Genomic DNA, 23,634 nt, shown 5'->3' with positions numbered 1-23,634 from the left:
AACACAAGGAGCCACAAAAGGGACGAAAAACAGACTGCGCAGGGCGGGTGGTGGAGAGGCCCAAGGACTTGGCCATAGCCCGAGAGTCCTTGAGGGGCTCTAAGGCGCTCTCTGCTTTGTTGCCAAACAGTCGACGGCCATCAAAGGGCATGTCCATCAGGGTAGCCTGGACATCCCCGGATAAAACCAGTCGACCTCAGCCAGGCGTAGCGTCGAAGGGCTACCGACGTTGAAATCGTCCTGCCTAGTGAGTCGGCGGTGTCCAGTCCACATCGTATGGTAAACTTGGCTGCGTCTCTCCCCGCGGCAACTGCACGGGAGAGCACGGCCCGGGCCTCCTCCGGGCACTGGGGCAGCACCTGCACTACCGTATCCCACACGGAGTGGGTGTAACGGCCCAACAGACATGCGGTGTTTATCCACCGCAGTCCCAAGCTCGAGTAAGAAAATATATTCTTCCCAAGATGGCCCAGCTTTTTGGATTCCCTATCAGGTGGTGCGTTACGGAATGTGCCTTTGGACGTTGAGGCTTGGACCACCAAGCTCTCAGGGGTGGGGTGTTGGGAGAGGAAAGTGGGGTCGCCCGGAGCCGGTTGGTGGTGTCAGACAATCATCCTATCCACAGGAGTCCCTGTGTTGGGCCTGGACCAGGATGTCAGTTAGGGCTTCATTGAATGGCAGCAGGGGCTTCGAAGAGCTCGCTGCCGTTTGAAGCACCTCTGTCAGGAGGTTAGTCCTGACTGTGACCGTAGGTAGCTTAAGGTTGGGAGCCTCGGACGCCCTATGCAACACCACTGCGTAAGAAGCTCCCTCCTTCGTAGTCACAGTAGGAGGAGACAACATGCCAAGGTCCGGGGAGGTATCCAGACCACTGGCTTCCCCCAACTCCTCTCTCCAGTTCAGGTCATCCAACTGGTCAGTTAAAGGGTCTCCAGTCCCCTCCCAGTCCTCCTCACCCTCCTCTGGTTGCCAATCTGGCCTGAAAGGAACACAAGGGTAGGACAGGGGTACAAAAATACCCTTTGGCGCCGGATCCGGCGTCGTTCGACGTCTGTCCGGCTCCGTGTCCAGATCATGGTGGAGGCCGGGGTCGACGCCGGCTAGGGACACAACCGGCCTTGGCTGCGGACGTGGTGCCGGTGGAATTGGTGCCAGGGGGAGTGTTATCAGGTCGACCGGCGCTGATCCGGATCCAGGCCTGGATCCAAGGGGACCCTGCAGTGCCGGAGCCGCAAGTGTCGAAGGCCCAGGGCCCCCAGCCGAGTCTGCGGGGCCAATGGCGCACCATCAGAGTCTGGCTGCCCAAAGATGGCATGCATCGCTTCGTAAAAGCTTAGAAGCTGGGCAAGGGTCGCTCTGGCTCCCGGAAAGGGAGGGAAACTCAGAGCCGACCCTTCGGGCTCAGCACGCGGAGCCACAGGACGGGCACTGTCTGCATCTCTCGTCACGTCAGCCGATGGACAGGGAGAAGTTGAAGAGCGCCGATGCTTCTTCAACTTCTTCTTATGCTTCAACTAACCTGAGGAGCGTGAATGCTTCGAGGACAAGTGGTGGTGGTGACTCAGCGACTGGTCCCTCGACCTCCCACGCGACCGGGATCTCGAATGGCGTGGAGCTGGAGTGCCAGGCCTCAAGAAGCTTTCAGGATGGCTCCGGCAAAGACTTCGGATTCATGGTTTGGCAGTCGGCGCATGACTTGGAGTCGGATTTGCGCTCCAGGCACCACAGGTACATGCGATGCGGATCCGTCACCGACATCAGCAGAAACCGCAAGCCTTGAAACTGGGCATCCCTACGTGCACCAGGAGTCGATAGACTCAAAAACGGTGTCGACAAAAGTCGCAAAAAAGTCAGTCAAAAGTGGCTGGAGGTACCGCTCTCTCCGGATCTGAGCTGGCTGGCGCGGAAAAAGAAAGAACTGACGTCAGCACGCAAGGCCGGCATCTAAGTAGCTACCGCGACGTCATCCCGGCAAACACAACGCCAACAACGAACGCAGAGCCGACGGATGCCACCTTTCGACTCACAGGGGTACAGCTGATGAAAAAAAAAATTATTCTCTGGATCCAGTCTGACGCCTGGGGGTAATTCTAAGGTAAGGAATATATAACTAATTGTCTCTTTCAGATATGGCTGATTCAAAATCAGGATCTTCTGTGGAAAGTAACTGTTCCTGAATCTTTATGTAGCATGTTTTCTTGATTAATTGGCCTGAATAATTATGTGTTTAAATTACAGCTAACTGTATGTGATTGCTAATTTCCCTAGGGCAGACTCAAAGTCATCAATGAAATCACTGTGTTGTTGAGACCTTTGTAGGAACGTATGCCTCTCTAACACAACATTCTTGGCTGGTGAGAATCTTTTGTCAAGTGTTTTGAGAACTGAGGTATATTTGGCCACAATTTCTCCTGTTACCATTTCACCTGGCACCCGCTCCTGATTTGTCTCTGTTTTTACTATACGTACATGTAGCGTTTTCAATATGGATCTCCCTTCAAGCCCGATTTATCTACATGTAATCCTTTTTTCTTTTTGTTGGTTAAGGTGTCCCCATCAAGGGAATCGAAATATGCCACAAAGGCGTCTTTCCATGGCAGCCAATCTAACTAATGGGGGTGTGCGCGAGCCAATAAAAAGGGGGTGCGACCAGTGATACCATCCATGTTTGTAGCACACGCTTATAATGATAAAAGGGTTATAGAGAGTTAGTATAAATGTATGTTAAAAGAGGGAGCTAAGTCCCTGATGAGTGTCATTACAAGGTTGTATTTCCTTAAAATGTATTCATACATATGAACAGCTGTTTTGTGAAATTGTGTTGAATAAAAAATCCACACTGAAACTGGCTGTGACCATTTTTACCAACCAGATTAATGTTTGAAGTAATCACAATACGCATCCACAACACCAGAATTTGTGTTACACTAACCCAATTCCTTAGGCAAAATGACGGCCAAGCACATAAAAGAGACGTTCCAGTAAAAAAGAGGCTCGAATCACGCAACATCATACTTGCTTGACAAGGAGTTCACCAGATTGTACTCCTTCCAATATGGCAGACACGCAATGAATGAATGAAATAGTTTTGTAAAGCGCACAATTACCCTTGGGTGTCTTAGCGCTGGAGCACGGTTACTCATAGTACGGCCCGCGGGCCGCCAGCGGCCCGGCAAGCCGCCCTTGGCGGCCCGCGGACCTTGCAGACGTCCTACCTGTGTTTAAAAAAATAAAATAAATAGTGTTAGCAAACACTGCCGGTTGCAGCAGCCCAGACTCTTAGACTCTTCTCTGTGGGGGCCGGGGGATTCCAGTGATTGGAGATGCAGGGGCCTAAGAGGTGAAATACAACAAAGCTTTATTAACATGTAAATGGTCTTTTAAAGACCTGTGAAGTACTCGGGTGCGGCTGTGTGTGCGCGCTGGGAAGCTGTCTCAGTGCGGCTGTGTGTGCACGCTGGGAAGCTGTCTCAGCCCGGGCTGAGGGCTGACACACACACGGGGTGAGATGACAGAGGGTGACGGAGGGAGAGGGAGGGAGACAAAGGTTGACAGAGGGTGACAGAGAGAGGGAGACAGAGAGGCGCAGTCTGGGGGAAACAGAGGGAGGAAAGAGAGAGGGAGAGGGAGGGAGGCAGAGGGAGGCAGAGAGGGAGGCAGAGGGAGGGAGACAGAGGGAGGGAGATGGAGGGAGGGAGACGGAGGGTGACAGAGGGAGGGAGGGAGAGGGAGACAGAGGGAGAGAGACAGAGGGAGACAGAGGGAGGGAGACAGAGAGACAGGGAAAGAGACAGGGAGAGATAGAGGGAGGGAGACAGAGAGAGAGAGACAGAGGGAGGGAGACGGAGGGAGGGAGACAGAGGGAGGGAGACGGGAGGGAGGGAGATGGAGGCAGATGGAGGGAGGGAGAGAGAGGGAGGGAGAGGGAGGGAGGGAGATGGAGGGAGGGAGACGGAGGGAGACAGAGGGAGGGAGGGAGACGGACGGAGACAGAGGGAGAGGGAGGGAGACAGGGAGGGAGACAGAGGGAGGGAGGGAGACAGAGGGAGGGAGAGGGAGACAGGGAGGGAGACAGAGGGAGAGAGACAGAGGGAGAGGGAGGGAGACAGAGGGAGGGAGAGAGACAGGGAGAGAGACAGGGAGAGATAGAGGGAGGGAGACAGATAGAGAGACAGAGGGAGGGAGACAGAGGGAGGGAGACGGAGAGAGGGAGATGGAGGGAGGGAGATGGAGGGAGACAGAGGGAGGGAGGGAGACAGAGGGAGAGGGAGGGAGAGGGATGGAGAGAGACGGAGGGAGGGAGAGAGACAGAGGGAGAGAGACAGAGGGAGAGGGAGGGAGACAGGGAGGGAGACAGAGGGAGAGAGACAGAGGGAGAGGGAGGGAGACAGGGAGGGAGACAGAGGGAGAGAGACAGAGGGAGAGGGAGGGAGACAGAAGGAGAGAGACAGAGGGAGAGGGAGGGAGACAGAGGGAGGGAGAGAGACAGGGAGGGAGACAGAAGGAGGGAGACGGAGGGAGGGAGATGGAGATAGGGAGGGAGACGGAAACAGGGAGGGAGACGGAGGGAGGGAGATGGAGGGAGAGGGAGAGAGACGGAGGGAGAGGGAGGAATACAGAGGGAGACGGAGGGCGAGAGACAGGGAGGGAGACAGAGAGAGGGAGACAGAGGGAAAGACAGAGAAGGAGACAGAGAGGGAGGATGGAGACAGAGGGAGGAGGGAGACAGAGGGAGGAAGGGCGACAGAGGGAGGGCGACAGAGGGAGGGCGACAGGGAGGGCGACAGGGAGAGAGACAGGGGCAGGGAGACAGGGGCAGAGAGACAGGGGGAGAGAGACAGGGAGAGAGAGACAGGGAGAGAGAGACAGGGGGAGAGAGAGAGGGAGGGAGGGGGAGGGAGGGGCAGAGAGAGAGGGAGGGAGGGGGAGAGGGAGGGAGAGGGAGGTAGAGGGAGGGGGAGAGGGACGGAGAGGGAGGGAGAGAGAGAGATGTGTGTATGCCAGGTCTGGTGGCTCAGTGGACAAAGGCATCTGCTGCAGGGACCTGTGTTCAAGCTCATGGTCACAATTTTTTTTGCTTTAGCCCCGCTTCTCCCCCTCTGACCCCGCCCCCACCGGTGCGGCCCTCGGCCACAAACCACACTGTAAATTTGGTCCCCAAGAGAAAGTCTGTGAGTACCCATGCGCTGGAGGAAGGACAACAGAGCCGACCGGTCGCTGAAAGCGCAACTAACTCTGACAGCAGCTTATTCCACGGCTTCGGTAAACAGCCAAGACTTCAGCTGCTTCCTAAATTGCAACAGGGAAGGTTGGCAATGCAGAATAGGAGGCAGTGAGTTCCACAGTTTTTCTGCACAAACGGAAAACGCTCTACCTCCCCGTCTTGCTTTGTTTATTCTAGGAATAAAGACGGTTCGTGAGGAGCTAGATCTGAGATTTCATGCTCGGAGTGTACCAAGAGAACCGTTCCTGAAGATACTTTGGACCAGTTCGATGAAGGGCCTTATGGACCAGGCACATTGCCTTAAAAACAATCCTTTTTCTCACTGGGAGCCAGTGGAGACCCTGCAGTGATTAGGATACAGTAACAAACTTGGGAATTTGCAACAACAGTCTTGCTGCTGCGTTTTGTAAAGATTGTAGTTTCTTTATCACATATTTGTGAGCGCCCAAATACTGGGCATTAAAGTAATCCAGCCTTGAGAAGATGAGAGCCATAATCACTGTTTTTTGCAGTTCAAAGGGAATAAACAGGAAGATTTTTTTTAAGACCTTCAACACGTAAAACCCTGAAGAAGTGATTGAATTTATTTGCTCTGAAAAAGATCATTTTGTGTCAAAGATGACTGCTAGATTTCTTAATTTCTCAACCGGAACTGGCAGTGTGCCTAAGATTGACAGCCACCATGAATCGTTCCAGAAGGTAGTCTCTTTTCGAAACAGCAGCACCTCGGTTTTTTCAGAGTTCAGTTTCAGACAATTTCACATTTCAGGCAATATGCAGAATCACGCATTGGTGTCTACAAAATTCTCAGTGAGGTAAGCAGGAAAACGCATGTGTAACTGTACCGTACTAAGGCAGAGTCCAAACTGCAGCCTACTCCTTCACGGTACTATCAGCAGCATCAACCCCTCTGGAGAATGTCGGTGAACGAATGGCTCCCTCACACGAGCAACACAATATCCCCTAAAAGCACAGCGGGTGCATCAGAAGATAGCAGACTGTAATCAAGACTGGAGGATGAACTGAGGATTCTCCAAACAGAACTCAGGTGAAGGGCCTTGAGACCCTCTCGGGTGCGTAGCGCGCTTTACAATTCCCTGATTGATTGATTGGAGGAGACCACAACTAGCCTGGAAAAACGAGCAGAAAATGAAGATGGTAGATTGTTTAGAGGATTATGTGAGGATCGCTTGGCTCCGTGAGGGCCCAGAAGGCGCATGCCCTGAGCAGTTTCTGACCATATGGCTGAAATCATGGGTCCCCGAGGAGATGCTGCTGCCATGTTTAATATTGGTATCCCTTATTTAGTGTAATATTGTGGAATGGGAATGGTCTCAACGACAAAATGAAGTGTGATTGAACGAACCCGGCACTCCAAAATTCTTTTTTTTTTAAATGTTTATATTTTTATTGTGCATTTTTATATAACAGCACTTCTAATAAACAAATCTTTTACAAACCTTTAACACAAGAGGGATATTTAAAAAAAACACCTGTATCAATCATTTTTAGGTCTCGGCTGACCCAGCGCATGCACTGGTCTGGCCAGACTTTTAGTGAGAGCTTAAAAAAATGCTACCATGGCCGGCCTAAGCTTGAGTGCATGTGCGAGGGCGCGCGCCGCGCTTGATCGCGATCACTTTCGCCACTTTGATGTTCTCCGTGAGCCAATGCTTGTCTTTTTTCCTTGTTCTGATAGGATCTTTGCAGTTGTGTTTTCCGACTTTTATTTGATAGGATCTCCGCAGCTATTACTTTTTTTTCAGAATCATTTTGTTATCGCGGTCACCACGCAGCTAAAAATAACTACACCTGTTCCTAAAACAATGGATTTAGAGGTTCGGGATGCTCTTAAGAGGTGAATTGAATTGAGATGCAGCGATGAATGCACGGTATGCGGCAACCTCACCCGTATGAACGTTAGAAGGTGGAGTGGGGGCTAAAGCTTGACAATGGTTGTCTGTGACCAGCAGGCGCGCAACACCCATTGGGCTCACCGGGCTTCAGCCCCCCCCGTCATGTGCGTCAGCCCGGCTGAGATAGCCTCGCGGGCTGGCGTCCGTCTGATTGCAGCCGCACCCGAGTACTTAACAGGTCTTTAAAAGACCATTTACTCGTTAATGAGGCTTTTGTTGTGTGTTCACCCCTTCTTACAGCCACTCTGCCTATGGCTGGAAGACTTAGCCCCCCCCGAAATCTTTTTCAGCCCCCCCCCCGAAATTTTGCTCTAGTTGCCCGCCTGGTGACCAGCGCCTGGCCTCTTTACACCACTGTGAGAAATAACAAGTGGATGAAACGAATCCGCTTCCATGTTGCCAGTGACATGGCAGCTCATGTTGAAACAGACTGCGCATTGTCCTCAAGGCTCCAGCGCCTTGAGGCAAACTGTTTAGAACAGTATAGAACAATCAATGAAATATGTGCTTCATTCTCTGTGTCAATATCTATAAATCTGGGGTTCTACGCTCCTATTTCAACGCGAAATGTGTGCAATACACATTCAGTCCTCCTAAGAAACATCACAGAACTAAAACCTAACATCAGTTTTTGCAAACAGGCTCCAGAGTAGGTAAACGATGTTCTATCTTTGAAGTAATAAAATGTAGAGAACGAGGCACAAAATTTACAATTTTTTCACATTCATAAAGTGTTAAGAGGACTGAAAATGTTACAATTAAATTAGGACAGTGTTGACATTTCATTACTTTTAGGAAATAACCCACAAGTTACAACATTCAACTCAATTATATAATAATGACCGGTACCCAATTGTCAAAATATTACCCTGACGTCAAGAATGAAAACGAGAAACAGACAACACAGGTTATGTTCCATCTGTAAAAAACATAACAATAAAATCTAACATGGGTAGCAATAAAACAATACACAGTGTGTACCATGACACCTGGTGGTAGGTGAGAATGTGGTAAAAACTAACAAGCATTGGCATAGCCAATAGGTCTCGCCTTTGGGACCTTATAAGTGTTTAGTTATCCAGCAAAATATCCTTGGTGCAACAACATCAACTGTTGCATGGCTAAACACTTATAAGGTCCCAAAGGCTAGACCTATTGGCTTTGCCAATGCTTCTTTAATAGAGCATTTGAGCTATATACATAAATGATATAGAAGAACATAAAAATACATTTTCAGGTTAAACCAACTGAATTATAAAAGTAAACAATTCCATCTTAAACAGAGCAGGCGTAAATATTAAATTAATTAATATAGGAATCGAAGCTGGTCAGCCCAGCCAGGGCTTCGAATACACCCCAGAGTTGGTAATTAAGGACAGCCAGTTGCCAGAGCCTCCTTCCATCTTAGAATAGGAGCCCATATACGCCTGCCAGCCGATCTCTGCTTTTTGCCCCTCCTCTCATAAATACCCCTTTCTAATTTAAACATAGCCAACAGCCTGGAAAGCCATTGCTGAAACATTGGGGCTACAGGGTCCAGCCAGGACGACGCTATACATATCCAGACCACCGAATAAAAATCGATAATCCGTGTCTCGCTCTCCATCATTACCAACTCCTAAAAGTATTACCGCTGGCGTTAGTATAGCTTTAACTTCTAAGGTTTGATTAAAAAATGTCCGAATGGGATTTAGTAAGGTCACTAGACGTGGACAGGATGCAAACATATGGACTAAGTCAGCATCAGTTGAATCACACCGGGGGCATCTGACTCCCACCTGCCCTCCCCATTGGGCGATCTTAGCCGGGATATAGTAGAGTGAGAACAATGTCTTATAATGCTGAGCTTGCAGCCCCGCTCAGCATACCACTATCTGTCCCAATTCCAAAGAGTCCATAAGGCACTCCGGTTCTATACCCAGTCGCTCACACCATTTCCTAGCATGTTTTTGCCTATCATCCTGTTTATATACTACCAGTTCAGCATACAATCTCTCTATAGTACAATCCTTCTCTTCTCTGATAGCGTCCATAATTTTCACTTTACTAAAACCACTCGTCCCGCCCACCTTCCCACAGAGATAGCTTCGCACCTGCAAATATTTAAAGAAATTTGTCCTCTCGATTCCAAATTCGGCCTCGATTTCACTGAACTGACGCATTCCCTACGGCCGAATTAAATCCCCTACTATCCTGACACCCCGCCTCGTCCATTCTGCTATAGTTGTGTCTAAGAAAATTCCAGGGAGCATAGGGTTTTTATATAGCGGGGTGTAGCAATGTAATCTCCCTATACCTATTTTCTTCTTAAGCGCGGTCCAGATTTTATAAGCTGCCATCAGAGTCTTGAATCTAGTTCTCTTATAGTAACTGGGCTCACTCATTTTCATGAAGCAGTTAGCCGCATCGCCGCCTAACAGTAGCTTGTAGACATCTGGTAACCCAGCTTCATCCCGGGAATCCACTATACACCTGCCCATTGGGTTGTTCATATATTGAAGGGCCGCAGCCAAGTAATAAGCTTTAAAATCAGAAATAGCGAAGCCACCTCTATCCCTGGACAATGACATAAACCTAGACCCCCTCCTAGTTTTGCCATACGCCCAGATAAACCTGTTAACTATACCCTCGAGTGCCACAAACCAGTGTTTTTCAAATTGTAAGGGTATTGCCCGAAACAGGTAAAGTATTTTGGGCAGTAACATCATTTTTACGACGTTACACCGCCCCACCAGAGACATATGTAAATTTTTAAACCTATCAAAGTCTAATTGGGCCTTCCTAATGACTGGCTCAATATTCATTGCCACTATCTTTCCCAACTCAGATGTTATACTTATGCCCAGCTAAACAGCTGTTTTCATCACCCGGGCATCCTCTAGATCAATCTTTCCGTTCTTAACAATCTGCGTCTTTTGCCTGTTAAGGGTATATCTGGCAAACCACCCAAAGTCACGGCTTACCTTCTCTACAGCAACTAGCGCAGTAGACGGACAAGAGGTAATAATGGCAACGTCATTCGCAAATGCCAAAATGTTTGTTTCCAACCCTTGACTAATCACGGGCTCAATTCTATTGTTAGACTCAAGCAATCGCAAAAGAGGGTCGATGTATATAGCAAAAAGGAGGGGGGGGGAGGGGCAACCCTGCCTTGTACTGCGTTTAATCAGGAAGGGTGCCGTATATCTCCCATTTATTCTAAGCCTGGCGGTTGGAGCTCTATAAAGGGTCCCAATAGCTTTGATAAATCCCCTCCCAATGCCAACCCATCTGAGAGCTTCCCAAAGATAGTCCCAGGAGACCCTATCGAATGCCTTCTCTGCATCCAAAAGCATCACCGCCATAGGGTCCCCCGAGACCTCCGTTGCATCAAATAGGGTAATTACCCGCTGGATATGTTGTGTTGTTCCCCTCCCTGCGATAAACCCATGCTGACGGGTAGATTGTTTTCCCGATAATATAGTTTAATCGAGTCGCCATGGCTTTGGAGATGATCTTTACATTGCTATTCATCAATGTTATTGGCCGATAAGACCCAGGTTCCCTCGGTGCCTTTCCTTTTTTTTTTTTAAACTACGATATCCACCCCAGCCAACGATTCGGGTGCCCCCTCACCCTCCTGAGCCTGACACATGATCTCTGTCAACTCACATCCAACCGTATCCCAAAAGATTTGATAGAACTCTAACAGTACCTGATCTGGTCCAGCAGCTTTCCCAGAGGGGAGATTTCTCACTGCGTTATAAATCTCATCCTGAGTCAATATGTACTCCAAGGATTCACTGTCTGCAGAATCCATACCTTGTAAAGGGATTCTGCTTAGATATTCTTGGATTGCATTCTGCTCCCCCTTGGATTTATCACTATATAGACTCTGATAGAATTGTTGCAACACTTCCCGTATACTGGAAGGGTCAGCAGTTACTTTCCCACTATCATCTGCTATTTCTAATATTTCCCCTGCCGTGCTCTTTTGTTTCAACCTAACGGCAAGAATGTGCCCCACCCTTTCACTAAATTCGTAGCACTGTGCCTTTTTAACCCAAAATCTTTCGGTCGCTTTGTCGGCTGCCAGCCCTCCTATTTCTGCTTTAGCTAGAGCCAGCCGGGACAGTATATCCTCGATTGGATTACCCTCAAGAATAGCGGTTGCCAGCTCCTCCTCAATCCCGATCAGAGTTCTACATAATGCATCCGCTCGCTGTGCCTCCCTCTTTTGCCGACGCAAACTATAACTCAAGGTCTCGACTCTGACCCACGCTTTAAACGCGTCCCAGACTATCCCAACACACACATTATCTCTATTGAACTCCCAAAATTCCTTGATCCAGTCTTTCATATGAGATATATATTCTTGCTCTTGTAACAACCCCCTTTCGAACGTCTAAACCCGACTGGGCCTCGCCCCTCCAGTAAAGCCAACCGTAAGTACTAACGGATTATGATTTGAGAGCACCCGGGGATATTGCTCTATCCTCACCCTTGCCAGCAAACATTGTGACAAAAAAAAATAATCCAATCTAAAAAGTGCCTTATGAGGGGCCGAGTAGAAGGTGCTGCCGCAATCTTTAGGTTTTAGATAAGGCCAGATATCAGTTAATCCATTATTCCTTGTTAGGTTAGCTAGAGTCTTATTGACCTTCTTTTTACGTCCTGTATACCCACCACCTCCACTACCCCCCAGCCCAACCAGCCCATTAATATTGAAATCCCCGCATAATATTACTGGGGTTGACCATGTTGCTAGCTCCGAATCCAGGTATTCCAACACCTCCGGGTCATCCCCAGTAGACCCATATACTGAGCAGACTGTAAAGGTTTCACCTCCCATCAAACATTCTACGATGGCCCAACGGCCCTGTTTATAAGCCAATTTCCTTTTGATTGTGATGTCCCTTCTCCGAGTAAGAATAGCAACCCCTCTCATTCGAGTCCCATGCTGGGTATTAACCATAAGTTGATATCCTAGCTGTTCCATTAATTTACCCCTAGCACCCTCTATGTGTGTCTCTTGGATGCATAGGATATCTATCCGTAATGATTTAAGTAAAGCTGCAGCCCGTAACCTTTTGCCCTGATCATTTATCCCGCAAACATTTATTGAGGCGATTCGGAGATTCATTTATCCAAACAGATTTCCTCCTAACCCGCAGCCCGAATATTTCTTTGATTTAAACACATTAAATCCGTCAGAGCTCATGTTCCTCCCTCTTAGATAACCTAATACCAAAAATTCCCTCATGTGCTGTGCTATGCAATACTGTGCTATGCCCTTACCCACCCTCACCCGAGTAAAAAACCACCCCCACCCCCCACAACCCTTACAGGCAGATAGGTCAGACAGACCTATGTATGACAGCTGATCTCACATCTAGAGTCGCTACTGTTTCTGTCCCCCCCTTTCACATTATCCCACCATATCCCACACCACATAACTTCCTCAGAATAAATCTGAGTTTAACCAAGTAGAGCAAACAATTAAGCGATTAACTCAGCTTAACATAGACCGGTTCTCGGTTAGTTCTCGGTTAATCAGCAACCCAAACCCCCACCACAGTGTTGAAATGCAAGAGCAGAAAACACCAATCAGTCAGCGGGTTGACCCCATCGCAGCGCACGTCCTTCTGCCCCTTTCCCTGTGCCGTCCTTCAATTCTGTGAGGTATTCCTGTGCCTTGATTTCTGAGAAAAACATCTGAACCCTCCCGCCTGAGATGACCTTCAACCGAGCAGGGAATAGCAAAAATGCCTCACAGCCTATCCTCTGAAATGGTGTTATCAGTTGACATAATCTCCACCTCCGCTCAACTGTAGCATGGCAGAAATCGAGGCGGGCAAAGAAAGAGTGACCATCATATGACCGTTTAGAATCTGGCCTTGCTCTGTCAATTATCGCCTGTCTAAGGAGAACATTTCCTATATATATCAAAATCGCTCTGTGTCGTTCCCCTTGTCTGACAGCATTGGCTTTCTGAAACATTGGGAAGCGGTGTGCCCGCTGCACCTCCATGTCCCAGTTCCATTGGGCAAGATCCGGAAAGGCACCCCTTAGCAAGGATACAACAAAGGCCTAGTAGCCGCACGTTATTTCTATGCTGCCGGTTTTCAAAATCTTCCAACTTCCAGCATATATCCAGTGATTGTTTTTCCTGTGATTCCTTGAAAACCTGTAGCTTGGCAACGTCCTCCTCTAAAACGACCGTTCTTTCCTCCATCTGGGTAACCCTTGCTGCCGTCACAGAGTACACCTTGTTTACCTTTCGCATAGCCCCCTGCAATTGTTTTGTGGCTTGCAGCGATCTCCGGCTCACCAGTCTAGCCTCCTCCTGCATTTGCTTAAGGGTAGCGTATAGTAATTCCATCGTGGGCATAGGTGGAGCGGAGGATTCCATATAATCGGGTCTTACTTGTACAACCGACTGCATTTCGCCTTCAAACGACATACTGGTGGCTGAGTAGTCCCATTCAAGTTTACGGGCAGTTGCAAGATCAGATTTCGTAGGACTAGTTTTAGATTTTGACCGTCGTCTCCCAGCCGTGGATTTACTTCGAGGCGCTCTCTGCATGATGAAGGACCCACAGTATCTGTCTCATCAGAGGTATTAAACTCACTCAGTACAGGTGAGTCAGAGTCAGAGTCATCATTGAATGAATAGAACTTATCCCCTTCTGGAGAGCCCGGGGCAGTTTCCGACCATAACGGCATTGCTGTTTGATTTATTGCGCAGTCCACTGGTATTACCAGCTGTGAAGTATCAGCTATCACTGAGGAATGTTGATTATCTAATTTATTCGTACCCGCAATTCCCAAAATTCCTCAGTGGCCTCTATATCGTTACTACCGCTATCACCGCTGTTGCCTATTGCTATCAGAGTATCCGAGCTTCCTTCAGGGCTTTTATCCTCGCTGCCTATTTCCCACGGATCTCCTGAAATCTCATGGGAAACCCGCAGTAATGTCTCCACAATTTGTTGAACCCCCATTGTTAGGTCCCGTTCCCGTACGTGGCTGGGATACTCCAGTCCTGACTCCATACCTGTCTCCTCTGATGAGTTTATGCTGCTGACCGCAGCCCCTCCAGCACCCGGAGTACCGGCTCCCAGTTGATTGGTGACACTCTGACTCCCACTGCCGACAGGAGCCGAGACCGGGGCTGCCCGGAACGCCTCCATGACGAAGGCTGCCGTAGTGAGCTCTCTACGCCAGCAGCAGTGCGAAGCCGAGTCCCTCCGGCCGCGCCGGCAATGCTCCGCTGAATCGTGCCCCGCTGGGGGAGAGCAGCCACCAAATCGTGTTCGCTCAGGGCACTCAAAGCATTTGGAGCCTACAGCCGAGAGCCCTTGGCTGCTTCTTTCGCTTTATTTACCTCCTTCAGTGCCTTTGTGTATTTGGGAGCCATTATCTGTCTGCGGCTCAGACAGCACTTGCGGCACTTGCAGCAGTTCTGTAACACACAGGCTCGCCACAGGTATCGGCTTATCAACCGGATGACAAGGGCTGACTTCCAAAGCCTATTCAAGCCGCGGCAATCGAGCAGGTTAATCAGCAGATTTGCATATGGTGGCATAGCTCTCCATTCAACCGCACATCCTAGAAACCTCGGGAGAGAGAGTGACCCAGCAGCGTCTCTCACTGAGGTCAGGCAGCGGCCATCTTGTGGGGCACTCCAAAATGTATAACAATAAGTAATAAACCACAATCAGTTTCAACATCAATATAGCAGAATTCTACTTTTCACAGGTGTTAGAAGGTGGTTCTGACACTATGGGTCGCCCGGATTTTTCGCTTTTTGAGCACCTAATTGTGGAGCTTTTACTGTGCGGGATCCTCATAGATTGGCACTCACCCACAGTGAACTCAGGATGTAAGAGACTGCATGGGGATTTTACTGGTGTTCCCCTGGCTTGACCAGGCCACTAAGCAGCAGCTGGAGTAAGGGACACCGGGCTGGTTACATGCAGACACGTGTGTACATGGAATAGGCTTTATAGGCTGGAAAGAAACATGCCAGGGAAAGTCAGTGTGTTTTACTGTGTTTTTACTCATTATTCCCCTAAGGGAATGTGGGGCCCATGGCTAGATTAACTTCCGTTAGGCCTACAGATTCCAGACACGCACTTAAGTCCAATGTAGCGAATGTGAAAATAAGTATTCTGCAGAGTCCAAAGTCATATTTGTACTGCTTTTGGATCATCCAGAACTGTCATATTTCTCTGAGCCAGCCATGACCAGACCCAGGCTGAGGGCTGACCTCAGCTGGATGGATTGATAACCTTTCTTCCACAAGCGAGGGCCTCCTCTCCACGAAGAGAAGATGGGTGGGGCTACAGGCCAATCCATCAACCGCTGTCGCTGGGTGCCAGGCACCAGGCTGCACCAAGGAAGGAAGGCAGCTTGGGGGGAAGGTGCTTCCGAGACATGTGGCAGAAACCCTGGACGATGCCATTTTGAACAAGCTCAGAGGCTGGACAAGAAGGAGGGAGCAGGGGCAGGGACGTGATGTGTCGCTGTTTGATAGGACCAACAGAGACTTCCTGCCAGCCCCCTACTCAACTTTTAAAAAGTGCTTGCACAGGAAGAGAAGGTCTCTCTGGGGTGTGGTCTGCTGAGGGTGAAGGTGCTGGAGCCTGGCGCAATGGGCAGTTGGAAGGAGAGACCCCCTGACTGCCCCCAGGACCCTATCAGCACCAGAAGAAGAGCCCAGGACTGGTGCACAGAAGCAGGGGCCTCTGTGCAGGGAGAGAGGCCCAGAAGGAGAGCCTGGCGAAAGGCTGGCGCAGGGAGCCAGTGAAGACAGCACACTGCTGAATCTACCCTCTCAGAGACCCAGAGGGCAGAGGAGAGTGTTCCCAGTGGCTGGGGCTGGTAAAGAGGAGCATGAAGTGCCCCATAATGCCTCGCCAGGCATTTGGAAATCTGCCGTTTTGGTGCTTTGTGGCCCCCAGAGGAGGGGGTCACCCTCATGTGTGAAAAGGGGTGCAGGGGGGCTGCAGGAGCACCACAGTCTCCCCCAGCATAAAGAAGAACAGTCCACCCCTAAGTTTCACGGGGCATCTGAAAGAATAACCCCTCAAGGGCTCAGCTAGCCTTTAACACCTTCTAGGCTGGAACTTATGTTCTACAACTGAGGGTGTACTATGAAGTGCATCATGGAGTGAAGGGCTGAGTTAGGGATGTCTGGAGAAGGGCATTCCCTGGAGGTGAAGTGGCGTAATTGCGCCAAAATGCATTTACTATTGGTTATTTATTTTTAGGTGGACTGAAAGTCACATGTGTAAAGTGAAGTACCTGTGTAAGGTGATGTTAACCTAAATGGAGTTATGTTGCTGGACCTTCCTGCTAGGGGGTCTGGCTGTATTTACGTAATCCCATGCTTTTACCTGTGATTCCTTTTAAAGTGAAGAGGCGCACTGCAGGAGAAGTGTAGTTGCCAGGAGTACTTCTTTTGAAGGGACTGTAAGTCACATGTGTAAGGTGATGTTAAGCTAAATCGAGTTATGTTGCTGGACCTTCCTGCTAGGGGGTCTGGCTGTATTTAAATAATCCCATGCTTTTACCTGTGATTCCTTTTAAAGTGAAGAGGCGCACTGCAGGAGAAGTGTAGTTGCCAGGAGTACTTCTTTTGAAGGGACTGTAAGTCACATGTGTAAGGAGATGTCATAAGCCAAGTGGGGCTATGTTGCCAGACAGTCCTGCTAGGGTGTCTGGCTGTATATGCGCAATCCTGTGATTTCATCTGTGATGCCCTTAGGGGCTGTAATTGCAATGCATTCAAATGATCAACCAAGGTGACGAGTACTGTCATTCTAAAGTGAGCGTAAACATGGATTCTTGCTGCTGCGCTTAGGTGAAGACCCCAGACTGCTAGCCCTTAAGATATAGAGGTGCATACTTTATGGTCAGTAGGAGATGCTCAGTCAGGATCATGTGTCACCAAGGCAGGTTTACCCCTATTTAATGCTTGTTGAGGTAATGGGGTGGGTCGCCACTGGGATGGTGCCAGTGCGCAGGGCCCTCGCTCCAGGTTATGTTCAACTAACTGCATTGGGGGCAAGTTGATGTGCATACATGGGAGTGGTGGTACTAGACCCCACCCCCCCTGCGGGAGGGGTGGAGATGTTATGCAATGTCACAAAGTAATTCCAACAGCTTATGTATATTTGTAAATTGGTGCATAGTATTGAGTGGTGTGTGTGTTTAATAAATGTACTCTTACTTTTATAAAGCAAAGTACAGACTGGACAATCAATTATTGAGTGTTATTTTTGTGCTCCTGCAAATGGCGATTACTAGCCCACACCACCTCCCTTGAGTAAGCCTCAGACTGCTCTGCAACGCTACCTTCTGAGAGTCAGGCGCTACAATTGGGTGTTTGGTTCCCAGTGAAGGACAAATGTAGTCATGTTATTTGTGCAGGCCTCACAGATGCTGCCTCGTTTTCTAACAACAGGATAAGGACCAGAGATAAATTCATACACAAATTTCAAATACCATCTTAGCAAATTTTAATGTATAACAAAATTAGATTTTACACATAAGCCAAGAACCTCATCATGTCAAGACTGAATACATTCAAGGTAAATCCCAAAATTAGTATAGATAGCAGAATATTTCCATTAGGGAATACATGTATCAATCCCAATGAGCAGAGACAGCTCTGTAACTTTCTGACCACATAAGGGGCCATATGTAGGTAACCTGGAAATACCGATTCCTAATTACCGAATTTTACCGAATCGGTATTTAGAAATCGGTATTTCCTATGTACCTAAATTTTTGGTAAAATTTACCGATTCTGTAAAAATCGGTAAATTTTTACCGATTCCACAATACCGACCGTTGTTTCGAAATCGGTAAATACCGAATCGGTAAATTCCGCATCGGTAAATACCGATTCGATAAATACCGAATCGGATTTTGTTTTAAAAAAGGAATTGAGGAATCAGCCAATCCTGTGCAACCCCCACCCCTCCCAACCAGGAAGTGGCTACACCCAGCCAGGTGCACACAATCAGAACCCTCTGGAGAGGCTGGGAGTGCAGAGGAGAGCAACAGAGCCAGTGCCTGAACTTTCACAACAAATCTTGCACAATGGCCAGCCAGGACACAGAAAGAGAAGGAGGGGAAAGGAAGAGGAAACTGAAATTCAGTCCGAAGGAACTGCAGGTACTTGTGGAGGAGGTAGTGAGGCAGCACACCAAGCTTTTTGGAAAGCAGTCCATGCAAGTGGCAGAATCTGAAAAAAGAAGGATCTGGCTTGGAATCCAGTCGCAGGTAAATGCCATAGGAGTGACCCCCCCGGGACATTGATGTGCTCAAGAAGCGGTGGTATGACATCCGGATCATCACCAAGAGGAAGATGGCTGATCTGAAAAAACAGGCCAGCCAGACAGGAGGAGGAAGGAACAGGGCACCTGCCCTGACTGAACTGGAGCAGCTCGTGGAGTCCACAATAGAGCCAGAAAGTGTCGTTGGGATTGGGGATGCAGACAGCTCTGCCAGAGCTGCTCCCAAACAAGGTAAGAAGCATGCGCAGCATTGTGCCCCCACTTCCCCTATCCCAAATCCCCAATTGGGCCATGTGAATCCCACTCCAGTACAGGTTTTTGTGCAGACCAGCAATGCATTATGGGAGATGTAGTAAGTGAAACCTCTATCATGACAGGAATTGCACTGAACAACAAGGCATGTGACACAAATCAGCGATTAGCAGGCAGAGGACAATGAGATAGTGTAGCAGAAATGTATTATGATGTTAGCAATGCAGGGCTGCAGGTTCACTGAGCTAATGTAAAATTTCTGTCCACAGGCGAGACATCGCGCAGGACTGCCCAGGGGAAGGGAGAGAGGGCACCCCGGAAGGACATCACCGAGAAGGCCACCATGAGTGCAGGGCACACAACAGCACCACAGCCAGCCTCACCACCACAGCCAGCCTCGCCACCACAGCCAGCCTCGCCACCACAGCCAGCCTCGCCACCACAGCCAGCCTCGCCACAACAGCCAGCCTCGCCACTACTGCTAGCCTCACCACTACTGCTAGGCTCACCAGCATCAACACCACCTGCAGTGGCTAGACCTAGGAGACGTGCTGTTGCCAGACTGCATGTGTCCGAGTCCTCCTCAGAAGACTCGAGGGAGGAGGAAACATCCACTGTGCCACTGGATGGTAGCAATGCTGGTTTGCTGTCCACGTCAGAGGGAGCACACACAGGTGCCAGACGCCGCCGCAGGGCTCGTGTGAGCAGTCCACCTCCACAGGGTGAGAGCCATGGTGTCTTCGGAGGGCTGGAGGCAACCATGGTGAAGGTGCAGCGCCTACAAGGCAAGGCAATCCAGTCAGTACAGTGACAAATGAAGTGCCTCAATGACAAAATGAGCAACATTGACAAGGGCATAAGCTCAATGGCTGAGGGAATGAAGGAGATGGCTGCGGGCATGCGGGACATGTCCCAGTCTGTGATGCTGCTGTGCAGTAAAATGGATGAGGACAGAGCAACACGGCGAAGGGAGAGGCAGAAAATGGAGCACCATACAAGGGCAGTGAACCGCCTAGCAACTGCCACTTCTCTGCTCTGCAGGCGCTCGGTGGCCATGCAGGAGGGGCTGTCGCACTGCAGCACTGATGTTTCTAGGGGGCTGGTAAAGGTGAACACTGCTCTTGAGGTGTTGCTCACGAGCCAGTCTGCCACTACTGGTGCTGTGGATGTTGGGGACAGCGAGGACACGACCAGTCGGAGCAGCATTACCCCCCCCTGTAACAGACATCCGGAGGAGCAGCAGACGGCATGGGGCTGCCACTGGTTCCACAGCCGCTGAGGACATTCAGTCACTGGCATCCCGCACTGTAGTGCGTGGCCGCAGACGCTGATGCAGCCCACACTTCCAGGACAGAGTTGGGTGAAGTAACCCATGACTTCCTACTATGGATGTCACATATTTGATAGCCAAGTTTGACCGTTTGTGTAGTGGCGTAGTGCCCACAAATTAAAACTACGTCATTGCATCCAACAACTGGCTGTGTCTCCTTACTTACTTAAAAATAGTTGCTTGTGATCTCTGCCCGTCACTGTCTCCCATCTGTTGCTGCTGGCACTCCTGCTGTGTTGGTTTCTGGCTGTGCTTCAAAAGAACAACGACCCACCACCACCCGCAACAGGTTCCTCACAGGAGCTGGAGCAAGATCACCGCCGAGCAGCTCACCACCTCCCTCAGCCAGAACCCGCCCGCCAGCACAATGGACCCCAACGAAGCAGCCCGCAACTTCACACAGTGGCTGACCGCCTGCGCTGACGACCTCGCGCCACTGAAGAACCCTCTCAGCAGACCCAGAAGCAAGAAAGCCACCTGGTTCACCGACGAACTCAAGGACTCCAAGAAGAACTGCCGCACCCTCGAGAAAGCCTGGCTCCTCGACCAGACCACAGACAACATGACCACCCTCAAACAAGCCACCCGCAAGCACCACCAGCTCATCCGCACTACCAAGAAGAAAACACTGAAGGAACGACTGGACAGCAACGCCCACGACAGCAAGGAACTCTTCAGCATCGTCAAGGAGTTCTCCAACCCCAGCACCGGCAACAACGACATCACTCCCTCTCAAGACCTCTGCGACTCTCTCGCCTCGTTCTTCCACCGCAAGATCGCCGACATCCACAACAGCTTCGGCGCACCATCCACGCACCCTACCGTCGAACCAACGCCCCCCACCGCCACCCTCCGCACCTGGACCACGGTGACCACCGAAGACACAGCCCGCACGATGAACACGATCCACTCCGGATCTCCAACCGATCCCTGCCTCCACCACGTCTTTAACAAGGCCGACTCCATCATCGCACCCCAACTGCGGGACATCATCAACATCTCCTTCAACACTGCCACCTTTCCGGAGAGCTGGAAGCACGCCGAACTCAGCGCCCTACTGAAGAAACCAACAGCGGACCCCACCGACCTCAAGAACTTTCGCCCCATCTCGCTCCTCCCTTTTCCTGCCAAAGTCATCGAGAAGACCGTCAACAGACAGCTTGCCGCCTTCCTCGAGACGAACGGATCCCTCGACCCCTCGCAGTCCGGTTTCCGAGCCAACCACAGCACCGAGACCGCCCTCATCGCAGCCACCGACGACATCAGAACCCTGCTCGACAACGGGGAAACAGCGGCCCTCATCCTCCTGGAACTCTCCACAGCGTTCGACACTGTCTGCCACCGCACCCTAGTCCAACGCCTCAGCAACACAGGTGTCCAAGAGAAGGCACTGGAATGGATCATCTCGTTCCTCGCCGGAAGAACACAGAGAGTCCGCCTCCCCCCGTTTCGATCCGAGGCCACCGAAGTCATCTGCGGCGTACCGCAAGGATCATCACTCAGCCCCACCCTCTTCAACGTCTACATGAGACCCCTTGCAGCCATCGCACGCCAACACATCCTCAACATCATCTCCTACGCCGACAACACCCAACTAATCCTCTCCCTCACCAGTGACCCCGCCACCGCCAGAACTAGCGTACACGAAGGGATGAAAGACGTCACCGAGTGGATGAAGAACAGCCGCCTGAAACTGAACTCAGACAAGACGGAAGTCCTCATCCTGGGACCATCGCCCTCCGCCTGGGACGACTCCTGGTGGCCCCCGGCCCTAGGCAGCGCACCCAAGCCAACAGACCACGCACGCAACCTGGGCTTCATACTGGACTCCTCCCTCTCGATGACCAGACAAGTCAACGCCGTCTCCTCATCATGCTTCAACACCCTACGCACGCTCCGTAAGATCTTCCGATGGATCCCGACCGAAACCAGGAAGACGGTCACCCAAGCACTCGTCACAAGCCGACTGGACTACGGAAACACCCTCTACGCCGGAACCACAGCCAAGCTACAGAAAAGACTCCAACGCATCCAGAACGCCTCCGCCCGACTCATCCTGGACATCCCCCGACGCAGCCACATCTCCGGACATCTGAGGGACCTGCACTGGCTCCCCGTCAGCAAGAGAATCACGTTCAGACTCCTCACCCACGCACACAAGTCCCTCCACGACCTGGGCCCCAAGTACCTTAACGACCGCTTGACCTTCTACACGCCCACCCGCCAGCTACGTTCGACAAGCCTCGCCCTCGCCGCCGTACCACGCATCCGAAGAGCCACCGCCGGAGGAAGATCCTTCTCTACCTGGCGGCCAAGACATGGAACTCCCTCCCCACCCACCTCCGGCTGACCCAGGACCATCTCGCCTTCAGGAGACAACTCAAGACCTGGCTGTTCGAGCAATAGCAGACCCCCCTTCCCCCAAGCGCCTTGAGACCCTCCGGGTGAGTAGTGCGCTATACAAATGCCATGATTGATTGATTGATTGTGCAAATTCATCATCATTGTCCTCAAAATCAGTTATTTCCAATACTGTACCTTTCTTTGTGGCAAGGTTGTGCAGCATTGCACAAGTTGCAATTATTTTGCAGCAGATGATGGGTGTGTACTGACGTGCGCCTCCGCTTTTGTGGAGGCAGTGGAACCTGCTTTTCAATAGTCCAAACGTGCGCTCCACAACGTTGCGTGTTGATTTGTGTGCCACATTGTATCGTCTCTCAATCAGGGTTGATGGGTGTAGGTAGGGAGTGAGGATAAATGACCGCACGGCATATGCACTATCGCCAGGTGAGAGAAAGGGTGCCATTAGTCACATACACCAATACACATTCATCTGCAATAAGTATAAGGGAGTGTCACAGTGATTTACCTAGCAGGTATCCTCCAAATTCTCCCGCAGCCAGGCGTGTGTAGATCCCACTGTTCTGGAAGATGTATGAGTCGTGGGTGTTCCCAGGAAATTTTGCCACAATGTCAGTGATTATGTTGCCAGCATCGCAGATTACCTGCACATTTATGGAGTGGGTGGACTTTCTGTTCCTGTAGATATACTGAGTGGCTGCTGGTGGGCAGATTGGAATGTGTGTGCCATCAATACAGCCTACGACATGCAGGAACTGTGCCATCTAGTAAAAGTCTGTCTTGGTTTTCAGCAGTTCCACCTGTGTGTTTGGGAAGCTAATGTAGTGTTGCATCCTCTGCATCATGGCATCCAGGAACTTTCTGAAGAAACGGGACAGGCAACTCTGAGATACAACGCCTACCGCAGCTATCACCCCCTGGTAACTGCCAGATGCGAGTAGATGTAGGCTACAGAGCACCTGCACATGTGGTGGTATGGCGTGCGCCCTTGTTGTTGGATGGTCCAGGAGTGGGTGCAAGTCCCTTATCAGGTCCATGATGGTTTGGGGGTGTAGCCTGTACCTTTCATGTATCTCAGCCTCAGTCTGTTGGAAGAGTGTGATGCGCTGTCTGTAAATGCGCTCCTCCCGTCTCCAGATCCTCACACCTGCTGCCTGTAGACGTAGGCGCCTTGCAATCACATAGAGAGCCGCCATGGTGATCACACTTTTGCATTTTGGGATTGCTTATATACACTGTAGCTGATTACCACCTGCTTTCACT

At 50.4% G+C, this 23,634-nt stretch overlaps 1 protein-coding gene across 1 annotated transcript in view; it reads left to right on the top strand.

Moving 5' to 3' along the window:
• Nucleotides 1-23,634, top strand: part of SPRYD7 (SPRY domain containing 7) — an 875,965-nt gene that overhangs the window by 526,646 nt on the left and 325,685 nt on the right. The window lies entirely within an intron of this gene.

The sequence above is a fragment of the Triturus cristatus genome, chromosome 8 (assembly GCF_964204655.1).
Source record: "Triturus cristatus chromosome 8, aTriCri1.1, whole genome shotgun sequence".
Lineage (NCBI taxonomy): Eukaryota > Metazoa > Chordata > Amphibia > Caudata > Salamandridae > Triturus > Triturus cristatus.
Note: the sequence above shows the minus strand (reverse complement) of the source record. Positions and strands in the feature narration are given on the sequence as shown.